This window comes from Lathyrus oleraceus, chromosome 4 (genome assembly GCF_024323335.1).
Source record: "Lathyrus oleraceus cultivar Zhongwan6 chromosome 4, CAAS_Psat_ZW6_1.0, whole genome shotgun sequence".
Taxonomy (NCBI): Eukaryota; Viridiplantae; Streptophyta; class Magnoliopsida; order Fabales; family Fabaceae; genus Lathyrus; species Lathyrus oleraceus.
In genome coordinates, this window is record NC_066582.1 from 491,040,972 (window position 1) to 491,050,536 (window position 9,565).

The 9,565-nt window shown below is 30.6% G+C and overlaps 1 pseudogene; it reads left to right on the forward strand.

The window, feature by feature from the left end:
• Positions 1–3,350: 3,350 nt before the first annotated feature.
• LOC127138164 (protein FAR1-RELATED SEQUENCE 5-like) lies at positions 3,351–8,690 on the forward strand (annotated as a pseudogene).
• The last annotated feature ends 875 nt before the right edge of the window (positions 8,691–9,565 follow it).

Consider the following 9,565-nt stretch of genomic DNA (forward strand, 5'->3'; position numbering starts at 1 on the left):
AGCAACCTGCTTCGACACAAGGAATTACAATTCAACAAGATTAACTAATTGAAAGTTCTTATTTGATTCTTGAAATTAGCTTGTGAAAATCTTTTTTGGGTTATTTAGATTATAATGATATAATCTCTATTTTGTTATTGAGTTTAGCCAATAAAAACTATGTTTGGTTCCTAAAACTTACCCTGAAAAAAGCTCTGTTTGGATTGTGAGATTAACCCGTTAAAATCTCTTATTTGGTTCATGAGATTAGCCAGTTAAAAATGCTTGTTTGGTTGTAAGAAGGTTTATGGACATAACCTGTGAAAAGCCCGCTTCTTAATTTAATGGAACTCGCAAGAGGAAACTCTTGAAGACATGAGTTGGTCGAATGGTTAGACTAAACCTATATAAACATTTGAGGCATTTCTCTCTTTTGTTATCTCTTTATCTTTGTATTGTTTATTTATTTTCGTTGCATTTCCTTATTTCCATCTCTCTAATATTCTTCTATTGATTCATTTATTCTACTGCTCAATCTATCTTTATTCTATAAAATTAACTAACCATTTTTATAAATCAAAGTTTTCATAATTGTGATTCGATTTTCGACCAACACAATTCATTCTTCCCTCTTGCGTTTGTAGTCACTTGGTTAACATTTCCAATCATTTTCTTTCTAATCATGTTTTCGTGGTTTGATTTTAGATCTTTCACAAGCAATTACAAAATTGATATCGAAATTGCAAACAAGTAGAAAACAAACAACAAATAAATAAAAAGGTTTTGTGTGTCTTCATGTGCTACTCCTTATCATTTAACTACTCCACCCGATGATGATGATGGGTGTAGACGATTTTAACTCACGGATTTGAGAAATCTAGGATTTTAGGGTTCAAAATATTAAAGTTTGACATAACCCATCCTTACAAAATCGGCTTGTAGGGTGAGAATTAACCTCACTTATAGGGATATGTTTAGACCATATATTTTTGACGTGAGACTCTTAACACATCCTATCACACCCAGGACTGGACATCTGGGACGTGAGAATAAATGTTAGGTGACTCGATAGCGGAAATCTGATAGAAGGTGATCCACCAAATCTTAAATGAAGCTCTGATACGATGTTAAAAAACAGTTAGCTAAATCGGATTGTCACACAAGTTGGTGGATACCATATTAAATGAAGCTCTGATAGAAGGTAGACTCATTCGAAATCGAGTAATTTGCATGAAACTGAACGTAATTAGCTGGGTCGGGTTGTCACACGGGTTAGCGGATGAAAAAAAAAATGTAGTTGGATTAATATGGATAGATGCGGTTTGTAACTTTAAATCCATCGGAACCCATACCCGCCCGATGTGTGCATGTTGTTGCTGTATTCAAAGTTCATTATTATATATATTATTATATATATGTAGCTTTTTTTATAGGTAATTAACACCTACATGATATCTCTGATGTTGAACTATCCTAGTCTCTCTTAACTTATGAATAAAAGTATTTTGAAAACACACGTGAGTACTAGTAGTATCTTTCTCCAATGGTTGTTATTATTTTAATTAAGTCTGTGACACAAATGTCTTTCCAAGCTTCTAACCTACTATTCCACACCCTTCTTTTATGATTCATAAAGATATTATTAATAATGAAAACTTTAATAAAATGGAAACATAGAGTTAAAGAAAATAACTGCATATAATGGATTTAAAACATGCTTCATGATGCACGACAAGGAAGAAGTTTGCCAAAGTGCTTTCACCAAATCTTACTCTACTCCATTCATCTTTTTAGATGTCAATTTCTTCTTACTTTCTAAATGTTTCTTTTTTTTCTATTTATTTGGAATAATCCTTCTATTTATTTTGCTGGAAGACCGGTTCATACATTCAAAGAAAATATTTATGCTGATATTTTAAACCGCAATAACTCAACCGAGTTAACCACCATCCGAATGATCCGTAAACCGAGTTATCTGATGACACAAATGGGCGGAAATTGATTGGAAATCTTCATTCGTCGATTAGCCATGGTTGAACATTTCTGAACCAAAACCGATCCTAACGGATCATGTTCAACCCTAACTAGCCGGATCAAATTTTCATCAAATTTACTTATTAGAGATGACAATTGTACCCGTCTTTAATAGGTACTCACAAAATTTATTCATAATGAGTATAATAAAAATCTGTAAAATAGATACGAATATGGATAATTATCCACTAAAATAAATGAGTATGAGTTCAAAGACGGATATTTTAATACCCATCTTAGTCGATACCCACATGATATATATTTATATATTTTTAGAGATTAATTGGAATACACTGTGAGTATAAAACCATTTTACACTATCATCCAATTAAAACTCTTCATTGTGACATATAAGCATGTAATTAAAAATAAATATAATAATAATAATAATAAAATCATAATAATAACAATTTCTCCACGTTTCTCTCTTTCTCTTTCTTCTTTCCCGTTTCTATCACTCTCTTTCTCTTTCTTCTTCCACATTTCTCTCACTCCCTTTATTTCTCATTTTAGTTACTTCTATTATTCTTCCCCCACTTCATCCATCTATTCAAAATTGATCTTTATACTTTCACAAATTTTATCTCACAAACTATATTTATAAATCTCTACATACATGAGGTTAAACCCTAAACTAATAATATTTTCTTCTTTTTTATGATTGTGTGACTTTCCAATTTTTTTATTTTTTATTTTAATATTAAATTTAAGTAGAATAATTTATGAACTTCTACCGATTGTTGAAACTTTATAAAATTTAAAGCAATGGTAGCTTGAGTTTTAACAAATAATATGGGATTTGATTAAAAGAGAAAGATATAAGTATTGTATTCAATTTTACTATCTTTACTAGTGCAATATTATTTTTGTTATCATGTTTAACAGTTGTGTAAATATTATTTATATTATTATAACAGATTAAGATATGCAAAACATACATGAAGATTCAACCATAGTTAGCTCTGATGACATGCTTGAAAGTGTTGTTGGTATTGATCCTCTCAATAGCAGACTACCAACAGAGCCTCTCTTAGAGCCATACGAAGGAATGGAGTTTGCATCAATTGAAGAGACGAGAATTTACTACACAAGGTATGCTAAGAATAAATGTTTTAGCTTTCGTATGGGTCGTGTTACTAAATCAAGAACAAATGGTATGATAATAGGTCGAGAATTTCTCTGTTTAAAGGAGGGATTTCGGGCAAAAAAATACGTGAAAGAAGAAAGTAATAGTATTATCGTACACGATGAAACAAAGGTAGGATGCAAGGCAATGTTGTATTTAAAGAAAAATGGAGAAATATGGATTGTTTCAAGATTTGTAAGGGAGCATAATCATGAGTTATTTTCTCCTAGAAGTTCACAGTTTCTTCGAGTACATAGAAAGAAGACTAATGTGCAAAAAAAACTTATTGATGTGTTGCATGATTCTGGTTTAGGCCCTAGTAAAATAAGATATGTCTTATGTACTGAAAGTGGTGGTGTTGATAATGTTAGATTTAATCCACAAGATGTTATCAATTACTTAACTGAAAAGAGACAAAAAAAGTTAGAAAATGGAGATGCTCAAATGATGTTATCATATTTTAAAAGTTGTCAATTGAAGGATTAGCAAATTGTTTTTCAAATGAACGCTGATGGAAGATTAGCAAATTATTTTTGGGTTGATTCAAGGTCCAAAATGGCATATAAATACTTTGGTGATGTTGTTACTTTTGATCCGACGTATTTGACAAATAAATATAAAATGCCTTTTGTTCCATTCACAGGAGTTAAATATCATCAACAATCCATTCTTTTTGGTTGTGCTCTATTATGGGATGAAACTATAGAGAGTTTTTTTTTGTTGCTAAGTACTTGGTTATAAGCAATGAGTAGAATTTCTCCTAAAACTATCATCACATATCAAGATGCTGCTATTAGTAATGCAGTTGCAAAGGTATTTCCAAAGGTTTATCATCATTATTGCATGTGGCATATTGAGAAAAAAGTTTCTGAATACTTGAATTGTGTCTATCGAGAAAAATGGATTCCTGCTTATGTACGTCACAATTTTTGTGCAAGAATGTCTACCACTCAAAGGAGTGAAAGTATGAATAAATATTTTAAGGATTTTTTGAATTCAAGTACTTCATTAAGCCAATTTGTGACACAATATGAAAAAGCTCTTGATGCACGTTACAACAAGGAAAGAGAGAAGACTTTCAAAACAAGAAATTCAAAGCCACTTTTACGAACTTTATATCCCATGGAAGAAGAAACTTCAAAAATTTATACAAGAAAAATGTTTAGAATATTTCAAGATGAGTTGGTTGGTTCTCAATTATTTATCACAGAAAAGGTTAAGTTTTCTATTGAAGTCTCAACGTATAAAGTTCGTGAAATTTACAAAGAGAGGCCTATCTACTATGTGAATTTTCATCGCACTTCAAAAGAAGAAAATTGTAGTTGTCACATGTTTGAATATTCAGGTATTCTTTGTAGACATGTATTATGTGTACTCATAAAGAAAAAGGTTTATTGTCTACCTTCACAGTATGTTTTACATAGATGGTCTATTAATGCTAAAAAAGAAAAGGTAAAAGAAGTGACAATTGAAGGATTTCAAGAAGGAAGCAGCCACGCTTCTGACACTTCATTGTTTAATAGTATTATGGTTCACTCCCTCGAACTATCAGAAAGAGGTTCACAATCCGAAAAACATCACGATATTGCAATTTAAAGTTTGCAAAGGATTGCAAAACTTGATTTATTGGATATTGAAGAGTCAAATAAGAAGTTTGTTGATTCAACATCTGAAGATATGTCAAAAGTATCTGATGTTAATATAGCTTTGCATGACCCTCCACTTATAGCAACTAAAGGACGTCCGCGGACTTTGCGAATGAAAAGTAGTTTGGAGATGGTCAGAAAAGGTTCCTCTACTTGTAGTTATTGCATGAAAAAGGGTCATACTAAGCCTAAATTTCCAAATTTAAATCAAACAAGGTATCTTAAAATTACATGTACATGTATTCTCATTTTTTTATCATGTTAATTTGATTCACTAGCAACATACTTATGAGTTTTAGGTGATAAATTCAATTTTCAAACTCTATTTTGAAACTTCTATATTGTTGGTTGATTAAGAGGTAATAGTTTTTTCTAATGTTACTACTTTTGCTTATATTTATACTAGTGTTAATTTTAATAATTAATTGTCTACATATTATAATTGAAGGTTTTTATTCAAGTCATGCCTTATCAAATCTTTTAGAACAGGAAAATTCAACAAGTTGCTTCTATGCTCTTTGAAGACTTCATCAGAGCCTTATTTAAGTTGTTGGCATTTTGCACTTACTATTTTACTCTATTGTGATTTTTGTATTTAGATTAAATGGTATTTTGTTAAATTTTTTTATGTTGGAGGCTATGAGGGATTAGAGAAGCATTTCTCATTCTTTATAAAGTTATGTGCTTATCCATTTATTCTTAACTTTTGATTTTTTTTTTTTAATTTTGGGTTGATATTGAATGCTTTTATGTAGAGAGATCGTTAATTTTTTTTTTTCTTTTCTTTTTCATGCTCAATCTATAGAGACAATTTATTATATCTTTCTCTTTTAATCAAATTTCATATTATTTGTTAAAACTCAAGCTATCATTGCTTTAAATTTTATAAAGTTTCAACAATAGGTAGAAGTTCATAAATTATTCTACTTAAATTTAATATTAAAAAAAATAAGAAAAAAATTGGAAAGTCACACAATCATAAAAAAGAAGAAAATATTATTAGTTTAGAGTTTAACCTCGTGTATGTAGAGATTTGCAAATATAGTTTGTGAGATAAAATTTGTTAAAGTATAAAAATCAATTTTGAATAGATGGATGGAGTGGGGAAAGAATAATAGAAGTAACTGAAATGATAAATAAAGGGAGTGAGAGAAATGTGGAAGAAGAAAGAGAAAGAAACGAGAAATAAAGGGAGTGAGAGAAACGTGAAAGAAGAAAGAGAAAGAGAGAAACGTGGAGAAATTGTTATTATTATGATTTAATTATTATTATTATTATATTTATTTTTAATTACATACTTATATGTCAAAATGAATAGTTTTAATTGGATGATAGTGTAAAATAGTTTTAGACTGACAGTGTACTCCAATTAATCTCATTTATTAAATATATTATTATTAAATTTTTATATATTTTAATATAAATATTTATTTATTTCCTAACTTAATAATAATATTTTCAAATTTTTTTAAAATTAAAATAATATAATAAATTATAATTAATCGAATATTTTTTATTAAAAAATTGAATAAATAAATATGAGTATGAATATTTCGGATTAGAAATTACTAATTTAGCGACAGATACTATAATTGTGATCCCTGTTAGCAGTGAATAAGCTTTCAAAACTTTATTTAATTTAATGGATCATGACATATTTAAAGGCTTTAAATATTCTAGTGAATAATATTTGTGTATTATTATTAGGGTAATGCTAACTTGTGCCCTGAGGGCACAAGTTAAGAAACCTAGTTATTGTAAATTTGTATTGGAAAAAACAATTAAAAAAATAAATTTATATTTTTATTAAAATTAAAGTATAATTTTTAATACAATATTTCTTTCTTTAATTTTTAATTTGTGTTCTAAGGACACAAGTTAGGATTACTCTTATTATTATACTAAGCTTTATACTTTAAATTAATATGAAATTGTTACCTTTTATTTTATTATTTATACTAACTAACTTACATTACGTTCTCATATTTAAATTTATTATTATAAACTAGAACTGAAATATAATATTATATATATTTTGATTATTTTAAAGTTTGTGTTAAATATTAAAATAAAATTTAATCTCCCTAGTTTATTAGTTTTGGTTATTCTATCTAATCAAATATTAAACAATTTATTTAAGTAAGTTGGTATGTAATAGACTTCAAGTAGATTAACATATCAAGTATAACTTTTAGAAAGATCGTATTACGATCTAAAACGCTTATGATAAGTCATAGGCCTAGGCATGGAAAAAACAACAACCAGACTTGACCGTCTTCATCCCAAATTTAATAGAGAAAATTTTATGCCTATACAAGTCAGTCTTACGTTTTGAAATTTTTAACGGGTCATATTTGAGGCCATGGTTCATAAATTGATTTAATCTATTTTCAACCATAATTATTACATGTATTTATTTGAGAGATATTTTTTTTGGTTGAAATGTAGATCAGAGAATAAGATAGGGTTTTAACTTGTTACTCTCACACTTGTACTTATCAGTCCCCAATCCTTATGAATGGACAATATTAGCCTTGAGTCATTTTTCATTTTTTTTTCAAAATTTAAAAAACATAGGCGCGAATTCCAAATTGTCTGAGCGATATCGAAAATTTCATTTTTACTCTCAAAAATTTCGAAATCAATATTTTTTTTATCATAAATTGCAAAATTTGCATGAATTTGTATTGAGATTTTCAGAATTTCCAATATTTTTGAAAATATTTATCCCGAAAATTTCATAATTTACAATACAATTAGGCATAATAATATGGCTGGTCGGGGACGGTTTTACCTCCCCAAACCCAAATCCCCAAACAGTCTTTGTTCCCCGTCCCAAACCCAAACGGAGATGGAGAATCAACATCCAAACCCGTCCCAAACGGGTTCAGGTATCCCCGCCCCGCCACCATTCATTTAGTAAAATCAATATTTTTAATAGAAATATTTATTTTTTCCAAAATAAAATTACATTACAAATAATAAAATTAAACAATCTAAAAAAATTTCATACATATATTTCAAATATTTTAAATAATAAATTCAAATTAAATTATCAAAACATTGACCACATATTTAATATTCTAAATTATCAAAAATAAATAATAATATACATAATGAAATAAATGGGGCGAATTCGGGGTGGGTACTAGTGTCCCCATTACCTAACTCGTTCCCATATTTTATAATCGGGGAAAACCCAAACTCAGTCAAAGCGGATTTTCTTCGTCAACTTCGGAGCGGGTTCGGGTGGATACCCGCGGTACAGGTTATATTGTCATGCCTAAGTACAATTGATACGCATTTCCCCAAAAATTTCAAAAATTTTGATAGTTAAAAAAACATTTTTACCCGAAAATTTCAAAAATTTCCGGAATTTATCTTTTTTTTTTCCTTCAGTTTTTGCAGTGAAATACAGGGGAAGAGATGACACTATTACAAGCAGAACGACAGATAGAGCGGCAGACCAGGTTAGGGTTGTTGAGGTCAGGTCTTCCTAGATACGGGTTGGACGACTGGTTCCAACCCGTTCACACAAGAAACGATTGGCTGAACAAGGACAGTTTCGTGCACCCCGTAGCACTCGATACTGAGCGGTGGGATTAGTCGAGAAGCTCATAGGTGATATATAGGTTGTTCATGCTCATGATGTGTAGGTTCAGGATGATCATGATCCAACGATCGAGACAAATGTGACACATGTTGTTGTTAAGGTTGTTATTAAGGTGGTTGTTGATTGGGTGGCATATGAGGTAGTCCAGTCAGATACCCCTGTTGTAGATGACGTGGTTCAACCAAATATCATTTTTGCTGATGAGGTGGTTGCCACAGATCCAATCCCATCTATTACTACTAACACAGAGGTTACGACTCTGTCTAAGGAGTTGTCTATGCACACTGAATGAGTGCTCCCTAAAGGACCCATTAACCATTCGGTGCTTATAGAGTATGATGACCATGTGGCATATCGACTATGGCAGGGAAAGGTATACATATTTTATGTTTAATTTCAATTTATTTAATATTGTTCCATGAAAGCTAACTGCTATTTTTCTTTAAATTTGTTTGTCACAGAACCGTCCCACGCTGAAGGTGACCTCTCACAGGTCGAAGATGGAGAACTTCCCAAAGACTCTGATGCTTAAGCAGGTCAGGAGCATTGTAAGTGATTTTGATCTCCTTGCATTTGCTGACTGAACACTTACCATGCTCGACGTTTCACTTCTTACTGCTTTTGTTGAGCGATGACATAAGGAGACATATTCCTTTCATCTGCCGTTTGGGGAGATGGCTATTACTCTGGATGAAGTTTCCTCATTGTTCCATCTCCCCGTCGCTTGCATGTTTGACTGTTGTATGAGATTTAGGAGTTTCTTAGGAGGTCATGCTGGAGAAGTTTGACTTTAATAGGGGTACTCACATTCGCATGTCTTGGCTTCAGAATAGGCACGAGGAGCTTGTTACAACACAGATGTATGAGGCTTCCATTAAAGTGTACATGCTACATCAAGTAGCATGTAGTCTCTTTGCAATAAGTCAGGTGTTTATATCGATGTGTGGTACATGTGGTTGTTTAGTAGCCATGACGTTGGGCTTTGGGGTGCAATGCGTTAACCATCATATAATTAGCACTTGGAGTTGCGACAACCTTTAAGACCAGACAACTTGCTGGTTATTTGAGTCTATTACATGTATACTTGAAATTACTATTCGTTGTTTAGTTTTATTTAATTGTTACTGATAAGATTTTTTAATTATTATTTATTGTGTCTGTGTTCTG